General features: G+C 40.6%; 1 long non-coding RNA gene across 1 annotated transcript in view; it reads left to right on the top strand.

The window, feature by feature from the left end:
• The window catches only part of LOC118566409, a 284803-nt gene that overhangs the window by 174301 nt on the left and 91425 nt on the right, over positions 1-19077 (top strand). Inside the window, exon 3 of the long non-coding RNA XR_004932988.1 lies at positions 1100-1170. This is a non-coding gene — a long non-coding RNA (uncharacterized LOC118566409). The remainder of the gene's footprint in view (positions 1-1099; positions 1171-19077) is intronic.

Below are 19077 nucleotides of genomic sequence, written 5' to 3'. Positions count from 1 at the left end.
TTGGATTGAAATATTTCATATTTTTGTGTCTTTTTTTTTCCCCTTTTAGGGAAAGGATCTGTCTTTGAATCATGAAGCTTTTATTTTGTCTTTTAGTTGGTTTAAAAAAAACTGAGTCGGATTAGAAAATGGCAAAATCTTTTTTTTTTTGATGAAAAGAAAGAAAAGAAAGCATCAGCAGCAGATTTTTAAAGTAGTTCGATACAATAACTGTTCTGAAATATAGGTAGAGTCACCTGTTAACCAGATCATGTCAATAGAATTTGGTTTTAAACACTTTCTTCTGTTTGAACTTATCTAAACCCAGAATCTGGTGCTTTTTTGCGGTTGGATTGAAATATTTCATATTTTTGTGTCTTTTTTTCCTCCTTTTAGGGAAAGGATCTCTGAATCATTAAGCTTTTATTTTGTCTTTTAGTCGGTTTAAAAAAAACTGAGCCGGATTAGAAAATGGCAAAATCTTTTTGTTTTTGATGTGGAAGAAAAACAAAAAGAAAGCATCAGCAGCAGATTTTTAAAATAGTTTGATACAATAACTGTTCTGAAATATAGGTAGAGTCACCTGTTAACCAGATCATGTCAATAGAATCTGGTTTTAAACACTTTCTTCTGTTTGACCTCATCTAAACCCAGAATCTGGTGCTTTTTTTTGCTATTGGACAGAAATATTTTGGTGAAAGGAACTGTCTTTGAATCATGAAGCTTTTATTTTGTCTTTTCATTGGTTTAAAAAAAGTGAGCCAGACTAGAAAATGGCAAAATCTTTTTTTTTTTTTCACTTTTTCCAAAGATGTGGAAGAAAAAGGAAAAGAAAGCATCAGCAGCAGATTTTTAAAATAGTTTGATACAATAACTGTTCTGAAATATAGATAGAGTCACCTGTTAACCAGACCATGTCAAAAGAATCTGGTTTTAAACATTTTCTTCTGTTTGACCTCATCTAAACCCAGAATCTGGTACTTTTTTGCTATTGGATTGAAATATTTCATATTTGTGTGTCTTTTTTCAGCCTTTTAGGGAAATTAACTCGCTCTGAATGATAAAGAAGCTTTTGTTTTGTGTTCTCATTGGTTTAATAATCTCCTATGTTTTATTACAGTGACCGCGCTCACGCTGGACTCCGCCCTCTGCGCTCACCGCTGATTTCCAACCCGCTGAACCTACGAACAGGTAGGGTGAAACCTCTGCTGATTGTGGGTCCTAAGTGAATGCTTTATGCTCAGTACAACAGATTTCTGCCAACGTAATGTCACAGAAGACATTGCTGCAGACATAACTGGCAAGCTGTGAAGAAAGTATAAAACAAAGGAAGGGAAAAAAAATTTGCACAGTTGGTATTTTCATCGCTACACACGAGGCAGAAAAAGTTCCTCTGCACACTGGGAACCATACAAAGCATAAAATCCGAGTAATCTTCCTCAGTACACCGCCTCTGTCATTCCTCATTATTAAGCTCGTCTTTTAATTAAAAGACGTCTCAGCAGGGCTCTAAATGCTGTATTGACTTAAGTTACAAACCACCGGACAACAAAGAAATCATTTTTCTTCTTTTGCCACTTGGTGCAACGAGCCACTGTTCCCGCGTCCCCCTGCAGGAAGCGGCTCCAGCGCCCAGACGCCTTTTAGCCGTCTGAGCGGGGCTCACTGGAATGATAATCTAGTACGCGTCTGCACTTATGGAGAATATCTCCAAGCATGTCAGACTTGCATCAAAGCCGCTGTTGTAATTTTCTTTTCAAGGGCAACTTGAAAGGGAAGTGGGGGAAGAAAGTAGCATTAGTTCCTTGTTTTCTCCTACGAGGCAGCTGCTTCAGAAGTAACCTGCCGCTTTTTTCTGAGGGGGAGTGTGGGATGATTCAGCAGGAACCTAACCGCCCATCTGACGGATTCGCATTCAAACGTAAACAGAAATATGTCCGCTCCAGGGAGCTCTGCAGAAATCAGCCCCGAATTTCACGGCCGCGAATCAAACGGCCTTTTATTTAACTCTTCCTCTCTGTTTTCCCCTCCCTTCATGGCTCCCATGGCATTGTGCACGCATAACGGCGCCTACTGATTGGCCTTATTTGAAGCACGTACCCCGACAAACCCCCCCCCAAAAATAAAAATAAAAATCAGAGAGGAGATTTTTCCCTGTGTCACAAAGGGATTGAATGTGGTTCTCCAGAAGAGGAGGGCCTGAGAGGATTATATGGCTCAGTGGGCGCTGTATTGTGCGGGGAGTGGATACCGCAGGTACCCACCGAATCCCGGCCAAGAGACCGGAGCGGTGTTGCTAGGGATAATGCTGCCTCCCAGCAATTAAACTCTGGAGGTTTTGGAGTACTTTAGGAGGGAGCTTGTTAAATCATCTCATCGCTCCTTCCACCCTTTCGTCTCTGCCTCTCTTTTAACTACATTTCTGAGCATTTTTTTATTTATTTTTTTTACTGCTGTGCCAAATCCAAACCTGATAATTAAAGGGGAAGTCCGCTGCCTCCAATGCTTTGCTGCTTCCGCCTCATTTAAATCATAAATCAGATGAATGCACATTAAGACTTGCGTGTATGGACTTATTTAAATGTAAAGGAACGGGACAAGTGCCCCGAACCACCAGATGAGGGCACCTTTTGAATTAACACCAAAAAGGTTTCAGTAAAACAAGAAAATCTAAATCACACTTGATGCCTTTATGGTAGAATCTTGACTATTTCCTTGTAATTTTTAGTTTAATTGCGCTGCCTGGAAATAAGTCGGAGCATTAATTAAATCTGAAGGTTTCTGGTGGGGTTAGCAGAGCTGGATGCCTCCAGTTTATTTCATTAAATTCTTGTATTTGTTGTCAAATTAGCCTTTAAATAAATTCAGATGTTTGTGCCGCTTCAGCTGCCACTGGTTTGTTTGGGGATGAAGTTCCTCAGATGTTTTTTTTCTTCTGTGGTTTTTCTCCTTCGTCTGGTAAATGTGTGAAACTCGGCGTTTCACGTTTGTCTGGAAAAGTTGTTTCTTTACTTTAAGCTTCTATAAACAGATCAGCAGAAAGCTGTTTTTTTTTTTTGTCTCGTCTGGTTACAAGAGTTTTCTTTGTCTCCATTAATAAATTCTATCGCGGTAAAATACAGAATAAGCCAATGTAAGATATTCAAAATGGTCAGAATAATTTTTTTAAATCACTCACTCTGAAGTAAAGGTGCAGAGGAAATGAAAGAAAGCATCACACTGGACACAAAGGTGCATTTATTAATGCAGAAGATTTTTATTTCCAATAAAGTGGTTAAGAAGCAAAACTAGTGCTGCTGCTTAACCAAATTCTTCATGCGACTTACAAAAAAACACAAAAAGAAACAGTTTGGTTTTTCTGCAGCCTGATGATCTGCCCTCCTGTCATTATGTCCCCTAAAACATTCGTTATTAGTTGTGTGTGCACTTCAGCATCCAGAATGCAGACGCTGCAGTGTGTGCAGGGGCGGTTCTAGACCAAATTTACCAGGGGGGCCAAGGTGGGGCCAGTGTTTTTTCACAGGGGCACAGAAAAAAAAATTAAAACAATAAAATGGCAATATTTAACTGTATAATAATATTAAGTGAGCCGCTTGTGACTCTGGAACTGCAGGTTTCAGACCCCTGATCTAGCAGTTGAAAACTTTGCCCCCTGCTCAGTACAGCTAAAGCTAAACGTGAAACATCTTAAGTTTTAAATTCTTTTTAGAGTAAAGCTGTATAGGTAAAAAATAATATTGGTCAAAGTGACCAATCAGTTATGGTTTCTTTGCCATTGCAAATAATCATGAGAAGTTCTTTTTAACATCATGCTTTTAGTACAGGGGCCATAACAGGGGCCAAGGCCATTTCTACAGGGGGCATGGGCCCCTGTTGGCCCCTGTCTAGAACCGCCCCTGAGTGTGTGTCTAATTTCTAAACTTTCCGCTCATAAGCAATGCAACAATGTTGACCCGCCTTCCAGACCAGTCGGGCTCATGTGTGATTACGGCTGAGAAAACCACAGCTGTGATCAGACCCCAACGCGTCAATACATGGTGGGCATAGCAGAATAAAAAAATTAACCAATTATCTTGTATTTAAATGTTTTCTGTGAATTTTGATGATATTCTGTCAGATTTTATTTAAGAGAGACATTTCACTCACTTTGTCAAAACCAAACCAAAACAGATAAGCACTGAAAACGTCCATATCTGCATGGTTTGTGGGTTTCCATTTAAAAAAATAAATCTATGCAAACTCTGTCCAGTAGATGGCGACACCGTCAGCATTAATCACTTAAAAATTCAAAAGAACTTTCAGAACTTTGCTAAAGTTCTTCTGGGCTGAAACTTCCTGCAAAGCGAGTGAACCGCGTCGTATAGTCTGTCCTACCAGCAACTACTCATTTCTACTTCTGTTCGGTGTTTTAAATTGGGGGAAAAAGAAATATGTTAAAAAAATAGTGCCGATATGTGAATTTAAGTGCAGAAAGCGACTGCAGGAATCATTGAGCCTGCGGGTTTAATGGTGGAGCCTTTGTTGGGTGAAGCAGAGCTGGTGCTAAGCAACACCGTTTGGTACACAAACCTCCTCCGTTGGGTGGAAAACAACATATTCCACAGGATGTAACCTTTATACAAACTTCCTTTTCATTTGATTTGACCCAAAGCAGCTCTGAGGTGAAACGTACAGCATGCGATGAACTTCAGTCATTGTCAACCAAGCCTCGCCTCAGAGGAAAGTTGCACCGATCGCTCGGGGCGGATGCCGGATAAACTTCTTCTCTCCTTTGCCTTTCACTTTTAACCTCGATAAATTTCCGTCTTGGGTTTTGGTTTTATGCGAGAGGCAGCGCTCGGTAACTTTGACCACCGTCCTCGGGCAAACAAGCAGCCCATTTCAAAGGTGAAAGTCCGTGGCTTTCCTCATTTATTTCCGAATGTGACTCCGTGCTTCCTAACACCCTTGGGACTTGTGTGTCCGTAGTTCCAGGTCGCTTCCCGACAGTGCTGCAGTGCTGCGTTAACCTCCTTCCCCCCATCCCCCCCGCATGCAAACCAAGCAACTGGCCCAAAGCTTCGTCGTCCAGGACAAATTGGTTGCAAGCGGCTCATTTACTCGGAGCCGTCATGAATGGACTGTGCCGTGACTGTGTAAACAAGTGCAAAGACTCCCAAGGGCATTCCTGCATAAATAATGACTCCAAAAGATGTTTGCCATTTGTACCGCTCACTGGTTGCAGACATGGGTCAGGTAGTCTCCTCTGCAGGGAGTCTTCAGTAAACAACAGCCGCGTCGTCCATTAACGAGAGCGTGGGAAGTTTAGCTGGGCACAGAGCGGGACTGCAGGACGCTCGCTGTGTGCCGGGCGTCTTCTGCTAAAAGGGAGCCGACTCAGAGGCTTTCAAGGTGGACGCTATGTGGAGCATCACAGTCCGAACGTATTTATGTTCCCCCTTTGGAAATGTGAGAAGCTGTGTTTTGTCACTCTGCCAGGACAGAGACTTCAGAGGCAGACAATGAGTCAAAACACGGAACGTCTCGTGTTGTTTGTGCTGAGCTCTGGCCTGTCTCCACAGTCTTTAACGCACAAAGCAGACGCTGAGTACAAGTGTCATCCGCGGACTTTCAGTCGTATTCGGAGGCAAACCAAACTGTTGAGGACTCTTTAAAAAGTTTTTGTTTTCCAAGTTTATGGTAAACGTTCGTCACTTGGTTTTACCGGCCTTCTCTCTCGGCCGGATGAATCAGAATGAAGGATTCGACGCCATGTTTGACTGAATCGCTCCCAGCATTCTCCGTCTAAACTAGGGGTGTCAAACATACGGTCCGCGGGCCGCTTCCGGCCCACCGAACAATTTAGTCCGGCCCGCTGGCTACATGGATTATCATTATTCAAAAAAAAAGAAGAAGAAGAATTGTTGTCTTAATGCCAAAAAGAGCTCATCAGATTTGACTTTCACAAGTGGAGCAGTACTGCTTTTGCCATAGTGCTCCGCTCGATTTATGAATGTGAATAGTTTCATTATGATTCATGCGGGGAATATCTCAAATGATATGGACACTACAATGGGGAAGTAGGAGAGGAAAGGAAGAACAAGAAGAAAAAAAAGGAATAGGTGAAAGAAAGAGGAGATAAAAGGAAGAGAATGATAAAATAATTATTGAAAAAAACATGTACTTCGTTTAATTGAAAGTCTGCAGTTCCTATATTGTCCAGGAGGGGCGCTGTGTTTTAATCTGCAGATGGTAGCACTGAGCTTCAGATGTGGAAAATTGATTTTAAATCATTTCTTAATTTTTATCTGTTTGATGTATTTTGTCATGCAGGACAGTGTTTTTAAGTTCCAAAAAATGTGAATAAATGTTTTTCAACATTGTACAATCACTGTGATCAGTTCTTATGCATAATGCACAAGTAAATGTTTAACTGAGTAAAAGTATTGTTGAAATTGCACATATTTTTCTTAAAAACGCTGAGGTTATTCATAATATATTGTGTAAAAGTGAAATTCTTTTAATATAAAAATCAACAACAAGTTCACTTTTATTAGTTCTATTTAATATTGCAATGAGTTTACTCGTGTGGCCCTCTTGAGATCAGATTAAGCTGAATGCGGCCCCTAAACCAAAATTAGTTTGACACCCCTGCTCTAAACGCTCCACGCTAACGGAGGGTTTCTGATAGGTCTAGTTTAGCTTTTCTGCTCATGACGCTTTTTCAGGTCCAACCTTGATGTGTGCCTGGAGATTCCCTCTGAAAGGCTGAGAATGAAAGCGGAAGGTTGTTTTTCACCATGTAAGCCGCGCACGGCGCCGAGGAGAAAGGTGCGGTTGATGTTTTTTTACAGAAATGGGTCACTTGTCAAAAAAATAAATAAAAAAATGGGCATATAAACATGTTAAGTGAATGTAGCTTTGGTCCTTTTCACCTGCACTGAGAGCGCTCATTAAACAAAATGATTAACTGGATTAAAATCCTCTGATCCCTATTAACAGTGGGGTAAGAAGGGAAAACATGCCGTTACCTAAATCAAAAGGGTTTATCCTCTGTCTGAGGGGCATTTACTGCTTGTCAAACCTGGCTTGCTGAGCTTAGCAAAGATTGTCAGAATTGCCAGAACTTTCATCAAGCTAAGCTTTGCTGTGAATGCAACCGTAAGGGGTGCTAACACGCCAGCATTTAAAATATACCCTTATTATTTAATCTTTTTCTGAACAAGAAGCGTGTTTGCATTCCAGCTCGCCCCGTCCCCTTTTAGCTCGCGTCTGTGGAGAGAAGATATGTTTGCGAAAACTTAAACCTCAGAGCTCCTGCAAAAAAACGAAACCTATGCAGGAATGCTAGTGCTGTTAGTCACTAAACGATACATTTTGATTTTATTCACCACATATACCTCAGTTTGTGGCTGTTTTATCTGATTTTCATTGTTGTATTTAGTGTGTCTGAACAGCGATCATGAATATATGCTCAGAAAAATCTGCCTCTTCTGACCAGGATGTGTGATCAGTCTCCCTTAGAGCTCCATCACCATCACGTGCAGCTAATGTGGTTTCCTTCCTCCTCTTATACTGAGTGGATAAACTATTGAGTAAAGTGCCTCTTCCAGCATTTCTGTCGTATTTCCTGTTTGCATAGAGCACCACTGCAGGGAGACGACTTAACGACACAAATCACTGCTTTTGTCCCATCGCTGAAAACACCTAACCCTTAAAATCCACGTTCCAATTAGAGCTCAAATAATTCCTGGAATGATTCAAGTACCTCAATTAATGAAATTCCTCACAATTAAATTCTATCCATGTATTCAGTTACAATATGTGACACTTTAAGCACTTTTTTTGTGGCCATTTTCACTCCAGAGGCAGCCAGCTCTGCGCTGATTGATGCAGAAAGGCTTGGAACACGCTCATGTTAGAAATATTTCTTTTAGCTGCAGATAAATGGTAAATGGACTGAACTGATACAGCACTTTTCCAGTCACACTGACCTCTCAAAGTGCCGTACCCTAGAGCCACATTCACTCAATCACACTCGCTAACACGCACACATCCATACACCAAAACGCAACGACATGTGACAAGGGGAAGTTGGAATCAAACCCACAACCGTCCGATAAGAGCACTATTCTACCCATTGAGCCATCCTTTGCTACAAATGTTTAAGTTTACATGAAGGACATGCTGCATTACGGCATTTTAAGAAATAAAATGTTGATTTTTTTCTTTTTTTTTAAAGGAATTTTATTTTTTTTACTTGTATTTTTCTTTTCATGTTTCTTTATTACTCATAAAATAAGCTTAGGTTGTAGAATTAAATACAGAATGTGCTAATTAATTGTCAGGATTGTTCAAATACTCGACAACTAAAATGCTCGTTATCTGCAGCCCTAATCCTAATCAATAAAAACATTTTTAAGCGGCAGACTGTCAACGTTCAGCGCCCTGCTGGGAGATATTTAGGGCCTATATGGCAGAAAACTGGAGTTACTCGCCTGGTTTTAAGCAGGATTTATAAAACGGCAGCTGGTGAAATTAAAAGGTCAGATAGTTTTCCTAAACCCAACTTTTAAACTGCGTTTATACGTTCAGCAGTTTGGGAACTTGAAGCAAATACGGAAAAGAGTCAAGACACCGAGTTCCTCCTGCTCTGAAGTTAACCCGACTTTTTATTTAACTTTTAAGCTTTAAGTGTTTTAAATGAAACTGACTAAACCTGAAACTAACTTTGGGTTTTTTTAAAACATGGATTTTAATATCTGCTAAGTCTCACAGTTGGTGTTAAAATATTCTACATCAAGTTGTTTTGTACTGCAACCGGTTTGTTGGAGAAAGAAAATATAAATCCTGGGAAAATGTTCTGGGAGCTGATTCCTGCTTTCTGGCCTCCGGATCAAATTTATCATTGGAGGACAGCGTGTGGCTTGATGGTGCAAATATATTTGTTTAGGCCTGATATTTAACTGCATTCAGAGGATGCAAAAGTTCACGTTGCTTTCCGTTTCCTTGTGGAAACGTGTGATACATCATCGGCGGAATAGATGGGGCCAAATTAAAAAGCCATTGTCGTTTAATTGCTCTGTCAAACCCGGATGGTGGAAAAAGTTCACTTGTCAGGAGACGAATCATTCTCTCATATTTGGTGGTAAAGACGTGATTTAATTATGATTTATATCAAACTCGCTAATCAGTTCCTCGTTGGGCGTTTGACGGCGGTCAACATGTCTGGACAGATCAAACATGTTGACTCTGTGTCTCAGCTACAGCATATAGAATAAAATAAAATAGAATAAAATAGAATAGAATATCACAGTTTCCTCCTGTTTGCAGCACAGAATGGGCCTGAATGAACGGCTGCAACACAACCTCGTCTCAGTTTATAATTCCAGTCATTTTTGGAGTTCTGGTGGCTTTTTTTTTATTTATTTAAAAAAAAAAAAGCAAATAAAAGGCTGAAATGTTATCGGGCGCCTGGGATTTGATTTTAATTTAGCATCTCGTTCTCTTCACAGGATGTTAATGTGCCTGCAGCCATAGTCTGCTCCAACATAATTGGTAAAGTAGAAACTGCATAAGAATGACAGACTTGGCCTCCTCCGTGGCACTGGCAGGGATCTTCTGCAACCTGCACCACGACCGGCTAGGGCTGAACAATTAATCGCATTTTCAATATAATCGCGATTTTAAAAAAACGCAATTTCCAAATCGCAGAGTCGGCAATTTTTGACTATGTAACAATTAGGGAATTAGACACGTCCATTAGGTGTTGGTAAAATGTTTAAAGTGGGTTTGCCTCCACATGGAAGGGAAGACAGTTGCAGCAGTGAGATTTATTTAACTTTATTACTTGTTTTAGAGTTTATATAATCATACATATTATTAAGTACAGGTCAATCAGTTTAATACATAGACTTGCTTGTTGGTTGGACTTTATGTTCAACAAGGATTTATGTCCAAATCAACTAAAAGCTTGTCTCTTGAATAATATTCTGATTAATAGAAACATTAAAAGTTCTTGTTTTGAATAGTCCTTGTTTACAAACATCTTTATTTAGAGGCCATTTTTGTTGCTTGTGGTTAACGCAGAGAAAAGTCAAAATTGCAATTTTGGTTGAAATATATTGTAGGCAGAACGCAATCATTTCTGCTCTGAGTTTAGATGCTGCGGGTTTTTTAGCAACTAATCTGCACAGCGAGGAAACAAATTGATTTGTTGTTTGTATATGTTTAAAAAGACATGATAAATTAAACTGGGGTAAAAAAAATCGCATTAAATCGCAATATTAAGAAAAAAAAATCGCAATTAGATTATTTTCCAAAATCGTTCAGCCCTACGACCGGCTCTCATAATCCGCAGCGGTTGAACAAAGAGAGCGCATAAAAGTCCAAAAGAAAAAGTGGGCCGGTCCTCAGCCTGTCCGTGACATTAGTGAATGCTTCTGTACCGATCTTCTGGCTTTAATGACTGCTTGATGTCTTTTCTGGCCCAGCCTAATGTCCAAATTGTGAAATATGCTCCCATTTAAAGTTCAATAGACAATCAAAGCAGCATGTGCCTTTAAGTGGATGTTGGTTGTAATTGACGAGGCGTTCTCTGAGGGGAACGTGCAGCTTTTGTGGTGACCAGCCTGACCCGTGGTTTCCCTGTTACTGTAAAACCTCAATCATTTAACTTAAAGCTATCGGCTTAATGGGACCCAGCAGTTTCTCTGCCCAGCCCTCTTTCAGACAAACACGCTGCTGCACATACAGCTGGGTACGTAAGCAGATGTGGACACAAATGGCCGTAATAAGCTTGGCTAATTTAGTTTCTTTAGTAGTATTTGATGTTTTTTAGCTTTATAAAGACTAGCTTCAGGCTTGATCTCTGGATTGTCAACGATGAACAGAAGAAACCTTTCTCATTTTTAATCAGCTGAGTTAACAAACTAATTTTCTCGATGATGAAAGGCCGTTTGACCTATAACTATTATAAGCAGGGTGTGTGTGGACGTAACTTGCATCCTTCTAAAGCAACAAAAACAACCATCAGACGTTGACTGATGCAGCTTTAGTGTAAGACACTGTTAGATGCAGCTACATTTCACCTGGGTTTTAATAACTTCTGGTCTATTTTTAAAGAACAGGATATATGATGAGTGTTTTCTCTCTGAAAGCTTCGTGTGGCACCAGGTTGGAAATCATCGTTAAACTACTGCGGTCCTTGATGACACTTTCAGGTAGAAACAGTCAATAGAAATGATGTTTTTAACGCTACGTTTTGCTTTCTTATAGACCTTGTTGTAAGCTTGATGACAAAAATCTAGCCACTTTTACTAAGTAGCAGACCTGGATGCAGCCATTTGTGTACCTTGGCTAAATACAGCATTGGGTTTTAAAGACGGAGACACTCGTATCCCGTCGTTGGTCGAAAACAATCAGCAGAATTTTTTTTTTTGGCTAAATCTTTTGACACTGAGTTCAGAGTCTGATGTTAGACTTAAAACAATAAATACGCATGGTCAGTCATTGGAACCATATAAATGCTAGAGTGCGTCCTGCGTCGCCGCCATCTTGGATGGGTCTCTGCTACTCTAGGCTAGTATAGCAGCCGACAGGAGTAAACGTAGAGGAAGCAACTTTTGCCCAGATTTTCTGTAGCTTACGGTTGCAATAACTGCCTAATTAATGTCTATGATTGGAACTACAAGATAATTTCCTCTGCATCCAAGATGGCCGACAGACAACAACCCCTGTCGACCTCTACTGGAGTATCCTCTCAGTCCTTCTGGCCAAGAAGAACCAGGTAGAAAAACATGATCACATCTTGAAACGATGACTTTGGTGGAGACTTGCATCCTTTTTCTTGGAGACTATAAATTAAATCATGAGGGAAGAGATCCTGCAGATTTCTTTTGATGACACAGATCCATATGACAATATAATGCATTATGGAAATCAGAAGTAAAAACGTTTTTGTATTGTTTTGAAGTGGACAATGGCATCATGCAATTCAATTAAATTTTATTTATATAGCACCAATTCACCGCATATCATCTCAAGTCTCTTTCCAAAGTCAAATTCCATCAGATCCTCCAGGTTGGTGAGAAAGTTTCCTCTCTAAGGAAACCCAGCAGGTTGCATCAAGTCTCTCCAAGCAGCATTCACTCCTCCTGAAAGAGCGTAGAGCCACAGTGGACAGTCGTCTGCATTGTTAATGGCTTTGCAGCAATCCCTCATACTGCAACACATTCTCCCTCCCTACTAGTAATATATTGACGCCTGGTCAGCTTCCCTCAGATTCACAAGTTGACACACAGGGTACCCCCTTCTCTCTATTATTTGACGTGCAGGGTGTCCTCGTAGAATATTATAGCAATCTACACGTGCTAGAGAACGTGACGCTGAACCCTTTGGCAGAACTAATAAAAGAAAGATTGTCTACCTTCCCTGAATGGAGATTATAACCATATTATGCATACGTTTTGCTATAGACGTCATCAAAATGCACATAACTGCAGATGTTTTGCTTAAAAGTTGTTTGTTGTGGACCGAAATCTCTGAGCAACTCGACGACGTAGGTAGGAAACGTCACTTCCTCCCATCTTTCTCTTTTTCTTTTTTTTAAATCTTTGCAAAATATGTAAGCATAAGTGAGAACCACACATTAATAAACAGGATATATAAAAAAGGCAAAGGAAGAGAACAATAGATGAGCGTAAACAAAAAGGAAAAAATGAACACAAATAAGAGACAATCCTCCCGTCTTTCTGAGACAGAATGCTTTAACATCTTTGGCTGAGCCGATGAATGAAAGACTGTCTACCTTCCCTGAACGAAGATTCTGAAAATAATACACATACTTCTGGCTAAAATGCATGAAACGCAGTTGTTTTGCTGAAATGCTTATTGTAGGCTGGGTTGCTATAATATTCTACGAGGGCACCGTGACACTTGTGACTCTGAGGGAACCTGACGAAGCGTCATTTAAAGGTATACTATGCAACCAGGGTTGATTTTCCAGCGAGGCTCCCCGCAGAGGGCGAAAGTAGAAGTGTACTGTCGTAAAGATGCTCAGCTGTTCTGGTTTCTCCGTCAAGCCAGGCGCGGTTGTTTTGAGCTTAGCAGACAGGCGAACGCAACGAAAAGTCGAAAAAATGACAGTACAAACAATGACTAACACAGTGAAGGTATGAACATCAGGGTTTCCCGCAGCGCTATCTTGGCGAGGCGGCCGCGGCGGGCGCCTCGCCAAACTCCCGCTACCGCCTTGCCAACATTCACAAAAAAAATAAATAATAATAATAAAATAAAAAAAACAACTCGATATGCTTGCATGTTTATTTGACGTTAACACGCGGTTCTTTGTTGTTGCTTTCACGCGTGCATATAGTGAATGGCAGGGCAAAAACACATGGAGTTCTCGCCGTAAAGAAAGACCGACTCTCGCGATGCACGAGACTTCTGAGCCTGTGAGTGCGGGCCGAGGGCTCCTGCAATTGCAAGTACGGTATTTCCCCCACAGACCACCAGGGCGGCCGAGAAAACCTTTGTTCGACCTGAAATGACTCATTTAATCATCCAAAACGGTATGGAACACATTAATTACCTGAAAAATGTTGCATAGTATGCCTTTAATGACCAGCAGGGAGGGAGAATGCGTTGTTTTTTGTGTTATGACGATAGTAATTGGATAACATTGAGAACCTGAGCCAATCAGACGAGACGACGGCCGTTTTTCTTGCTGCTTGTTTCACCAAATGAAAAGTTGACATTAATCACCTGGTTGATGCCCAGACGTGCACAGAGGCTGCAAACATTTGCATGCAGCTGATGTAGGAGCGTTTTGACTTCACCGGCCGGCTCTGAGAGGATTCTCCGTTTGGTGGTGGAATCTGCGCAGACTGTTGCTGCTAAACGCTGAACTCTTCTTTAACTTCCCTTTGTGCAGGAATCTGACCTCAGATGATCTGCTGCTTCACGATTTTTCTCCTCCTCTGACTTTTTTTTTTTTTTCCGGCACATCATAAGTTGGCTCGAGTCTTCCAGTCAGCTATATCTTTTAGACAGCCACACAGGCTCGCGAGCAGCACCCCCCCAATTGTGTTGCATAATTGTGTGGCATATAGGTTTCTGCTCCAAGCGTGGGTTTGAGGGAGAATGGAAAGCGGGAGGATGTGTCGGTGGTAGAGAGGGGAAAAAATAAAGAGCCGAAAACAAAGCAACACCCACTCCTCATTAGCTTAGACATCGCATGTGTCCGTTATCCTTTAAGATAACATTTGCAGAAAGGGAAAAAAATGAATGAAATAAAAACAGAAGCCTCCGTTTCCAGCCCCACAACGTAGGACAGAGACATAAAACAAATCTCCACACTTAGGCTCTGCCATCTGCTCATCTTGGAGAGGAGTGTGCCTTTGCGACACTTTTTCCCACCTCCCTTAGAGACCATCAAGCTCTCTCAGAAGCTTGACAAAGTGACACGCCTGCATGCCAACCCCGCGGCTGCATGTTTTCTTCTTCCTGCCTCTCTTTTCTTCACTTTTTTCCCCCCCACACATAGTTTGCGTATCTAAATTTTTTTTTTTTTTTGGGTAGCGTATGTTAAATACAATGTGACATAATATAATCAGAGCTCCACGGGAGAAATGGGATTATCTTAGTGGTGATTGTCAGCTCTGTGTTACAGTAATCATTCCCCTCGACGTGACTCACTCACAACTTGACCCGCTGTCATCATCTATTCACTCTGACAGTATTTATGTGTTTTTTGGCGTCGCATTTTGTTTTCCTTCAGGTGAAGTAGAAACGCATTTGGAAATGGAATAAATAAATACGGGAATGATGAAAAAATGAGTAATCCCCCTGCAAATTGGAACAAGAAGTATATCCCACCGGCAGTGGATCCCCCCCCCCCCTCCTCTCCTGCTTCTGATGCTCTTTTTTTCTGAAGATCATGTGTGGATGCTTTGGAGAAAGCGGTCGATCATCACAGGGAAGCCATGCCGTGGGCTTCTTGCTGCTGCTGTCCGCAGCCAGACTAACTCCACGGTGGTCTAAGTGATATTGGATATTTTTTTATGTCTCCAGATGAAGGTCACCTCACATAAATCTAACAATTATCCACCAAAGAAAAACCTGTTTTGATCATTGTAGCCACCATACCCCCCCCCCCCCCCCACTGCCACCCACTTTGTCAGCTGATGTTGATCCAAAATTCCAGCTTAGTGAGAAAATACTTTTAAAGATTTATATTTAAAATGTCATCGTTAATGAGATGTTATTATTATTATTAGGAGCATTATCATTGTGTCATCATATTTTAACTATAAACATAGCACAATTTTTTTATAATCATGTACCAATCACTCTCCAGATTTTCACTTTTTATTTTTCTCTTCTATGGACATTTCTCACTTGCTTTATTTATGCATAGTTTTTTCACTTATATGTAAATATGACTGTTTCTTGTTTCCTAATTTTGGAGTTAATTATCATTTATTTTTTTCCCTGCATTTTTTGCCTACAGTTTAATTAACTATACGCTTATCTGTCCCCCTCCTTCCTTTCATCCCCCGTTCTGTAGTGTAACATTTCATCACTTTCTGTAATTAATGATTGTTTTGTAAATACACACCTTATGACAATAATTAAAATTTTACTGTTGAACCTGCCTGTGAGATGACGTACAACATGTCAAGGTGAGCTTCTTCTTGACATCTTTATTTATTCTGCCTATTTTGGTAAAAAGGAAACATATGCATCATTTTCTCCATGATATTTCATCCCAAGCTCCAGGTTCCCAGACTAATAGCTGGTTTTCTACACACCTGAACCTCATTAGTCTGCACAACTAGCTTCTAAACTACAACACTCCATACAGTACAGCCTTAAATGGTTACTCGAAAGAAAATAAAGAGCAATATACAGAAAAGAAAGCACTTAATTTGGTTGTTTGCAGTGATGGGATCGATGACGTCATTAACAAAGAGGAAGTGCTGGTGCCGGCTCCTCTCACACGGCTGACCCTGGGTTGCAGGATCTGAACAAAGAGACAAAAATAGTGAGTTTATACAGAGATGCAGACATTTTCCAGAAATGTAGCTTTTTAAAATAGGTAAAATCAGCTCAGGGGTCCTATCAGGTACCGTAATGCTCTGAATATCAATTGAGCGGAGCGGCTTCATTCCTAACCATAGTCGTACTTACACATTTTAACCGATTTTTGAGCGCATTGTACTACATAAAATCAGCCAGTAAGCACAACGGTAATCATATATAAGGCGCACCATCAGTTTTTGATCAAATTTAAGGATTTTAAATGCAAACCTTATAGTCCGAAAAATAAGGTGTTTATTTCATTAATCTTTTTTGCCACATAGCTCAGGATTAGTCGGATAAACTGTAACTTCCAAGTCTTTCTGAAGATTGTTAGCCGATTAAATTCCGAACGTTGACTCGGTCATTCTAACACATGTTTGTGATTTAAATTAAACCATCCCAATGCAGCTTTGGCTGTTTAGGGTCGTTTTCCTGCTGGAAGGGAACGGCCACCCTAGTCTGAAGTCTCCTGCAGTTTATCTTACATTTATGAAAGTATCCCCACAGCATGATGCTGCCACCACCATATGTTGGTTTGGGGAATGTTTGCTTTGTGTAAAATGTTGGTTTTCTGTTAGGCTCTGTTGCTATACTGGTACATTTGGACCAGCACTCCTCCTCCCACATGTTTCCTTCTTGACCTCTCATCACTTTCTGCCTGCAACTCTTCCTAAAATGCCAGATTAGTAGAAAACATATGAACAAACTCTTCCACCTGAGCAGTTTAACTTCTGCTGCTCCTCCAGAGTTTCCCTCCACTTACTAATTACACAGCACTTCCTGTCAGTATGTCACAAAGAATCCCAGAAAAGTACACAAAACCTGCTGCTATAACATGTCAAAATGAGAATGTTCTCCCAAAGCATTATTAGGGCAAAATATCTTGGATTAATGTATTAACATGCTTGTATTGTTTTATTGATTTTAAGGAAATTAAATCTTAGATTTTTTTAATGTTATTTATTTATTGACATATTTCTCTTTTAGAAAATAACCAGAGTTGCCCAGAGGGGGAAAAAAATACAAGTTTGATGAATAAATGAACATCAAAGCTTTAAATTAGCTTTTTACACATTTTTTTAATTAATTTTAATACTGTTTTCATGCATTTGTCTAACAGTTATGAATGACGTTCTTGTTTATTTAAACAAAGCTTAAATATTTATTTGAAAGCAAAACCTAAAAATATGGATGGTTATTTTTCTCTGATCTGGGAAAAATACACAATTTATTTTTTGTCCTTTGCATTTTTCTGAAACTGCTGAATAATCTAAAGATTTCTTTTTATGTAAATGAGCTAATTGAAGAGGCCTCTACCACAAAACTAGACTGTGTAGCAGCGTTCCGCTGTGACAGACAGGAGACGAACATTTGGTCCGTAGTTAAACACAATATGCTTGGTTCGTTAATGACAACGAAGTTAGCATCTGATTCATAGCGCCTAAACACCAAATCCAAACAGAATCGTTTTACTCTATTTATAAACTCTAAGTGTGTTTTAATAAAACCTTTTATTTAATGAGTGAAAAAAAAAAAAGAATAATGATGACCCTTTGTATTGGATGATTCTACATTGAATGGAGATTTGTTAAAAGTCTAATAGTGAGCTATACTACCTTAGAGAAAAATGGGAGATTGTCCATCTTTCTTTCTTTTTCTTCTTAGATGGTGTCCTGCATGAAAACTGCCCCAGGTAGAGAATTAAACCTGAACTCATGTTTCCTGCTCTGATAAGCAGTCGGGTTGAGATTTGGAAAACCTCCCCTCCATAGTAGCCTTATTCAGTTTAGTCCCATCTTAGAAACTGACTGAAATAAATAATGGACTAAACTTGTTTAATTTATGTTGCATGAAAGGTTCTTCTTGTTTCGGGGATATTTTAATATTTTTTTTCTAGCTTTAACTAAGAACATTTAACAAATATCCCCAAAGCTTACAGTGAGCGTAAGGACTGACCAGGCCTCGGTGTGGTTAAACCGTGCTGACGTGAGCACCGTCAGCATGGAAAGGGACGTTTTTAAATCCCACTCCTTCCTCATTGCCAGGGATATAGTGGAGCACATGTCTCTCTGCGTTTTTGGCCATCGATATCTGGGCGACACACCCCGCTCGCCCGCCTCTGCCAGGAAGTGACACATGGCCGGGGATGCATCATTTTCCCGAGCGCTTGGCCGGAGCCGCGTCCTCTCTCCAGCTTGCTTCCACAGCAGCCAGTAAAGAGGACATCCATCAGACAAAGTGTAATTTGCCATGCAGTCACGCTTCTTTGCTAATACAATTTGTTAACCAGTTGTTACATGTGAGTGTGTTTGGGCTCCTGAATGCCCGGCGATTGGCCTTCATTTGTGCTTTTATTACATTTCTATCATGACTGTCAACTCTGCAGCTTTTATTTGCCTTTGTTGGTCATTAATGTTGCTTTTTTTTTTTTTTTTTTTTTTTTTTTTACACCAACCCCCAGTGTTTGTTTAAAGAAAATAGAAGTTTTTAATCATCTGGAGGATGGATGAAAGAGCGAGGAGCTTTAAGCTGAGTGACACGGTGGTAATTTGGCGAAATAACCGCTTTTCTTTGGCTGGAAAGCGACATTGAGGTGACCCAGAAAATTTCATGTCATTAAAAGCTTTGTTCCCACCTCAACAACACGCCGCCTTTTATCCGCCGCCGGACGTCTGCGTGTCATCTCTTTCTCCCTTTCTGCTGCAATAAAAATCAACAAGCGAGCGACGCCGCCGTTGATTGGGAGAACATTTCCCGCTTCTTCTGCGTTTTTTTTCTCCTCCCTCCTCCGGCTTTGCTTCACGCTCCCAGCTCTGCACCGAGCGTCTCCAGATAGCCTCGCACAATGCAGGTTAATTCTTGTTACACAACACTAGATGTCACTCCAATGTTCTGAGATTAGTTTGATGTGACTGCGTTTGCCCACGGACGAGGTGGACATCCCCGTCCGCCTTTTTAGTGCCTCTCCACACATGGACTCGCGTGCTTTCACATCGCATCGCGTCACACCTCCCCACGGCTAACCGCGGATCAAAA

The sequence above is a fragment of the Fundulus heteroclitus genome, chromosome 16, assembly GCF_011125445.2.
Source record: "Fundulus heteroclitus isolate FHET01 chromosome 16, MU-UCD_Fhet_4.1, whole genome shotgun sequence".
Classification (NCBI taxonomy): Eukaryota; Metazoa; Chordata; class Actinopteri; order Cyprinodontiformes; family Fundulidae; genus Fundulus; species Fundulus heteroclitus.
The sequence above is the reverse complement of the archived record's forward strand: the minus strand, read 5'-3'. Positions and strand labels throughout refer to the sequence as shown.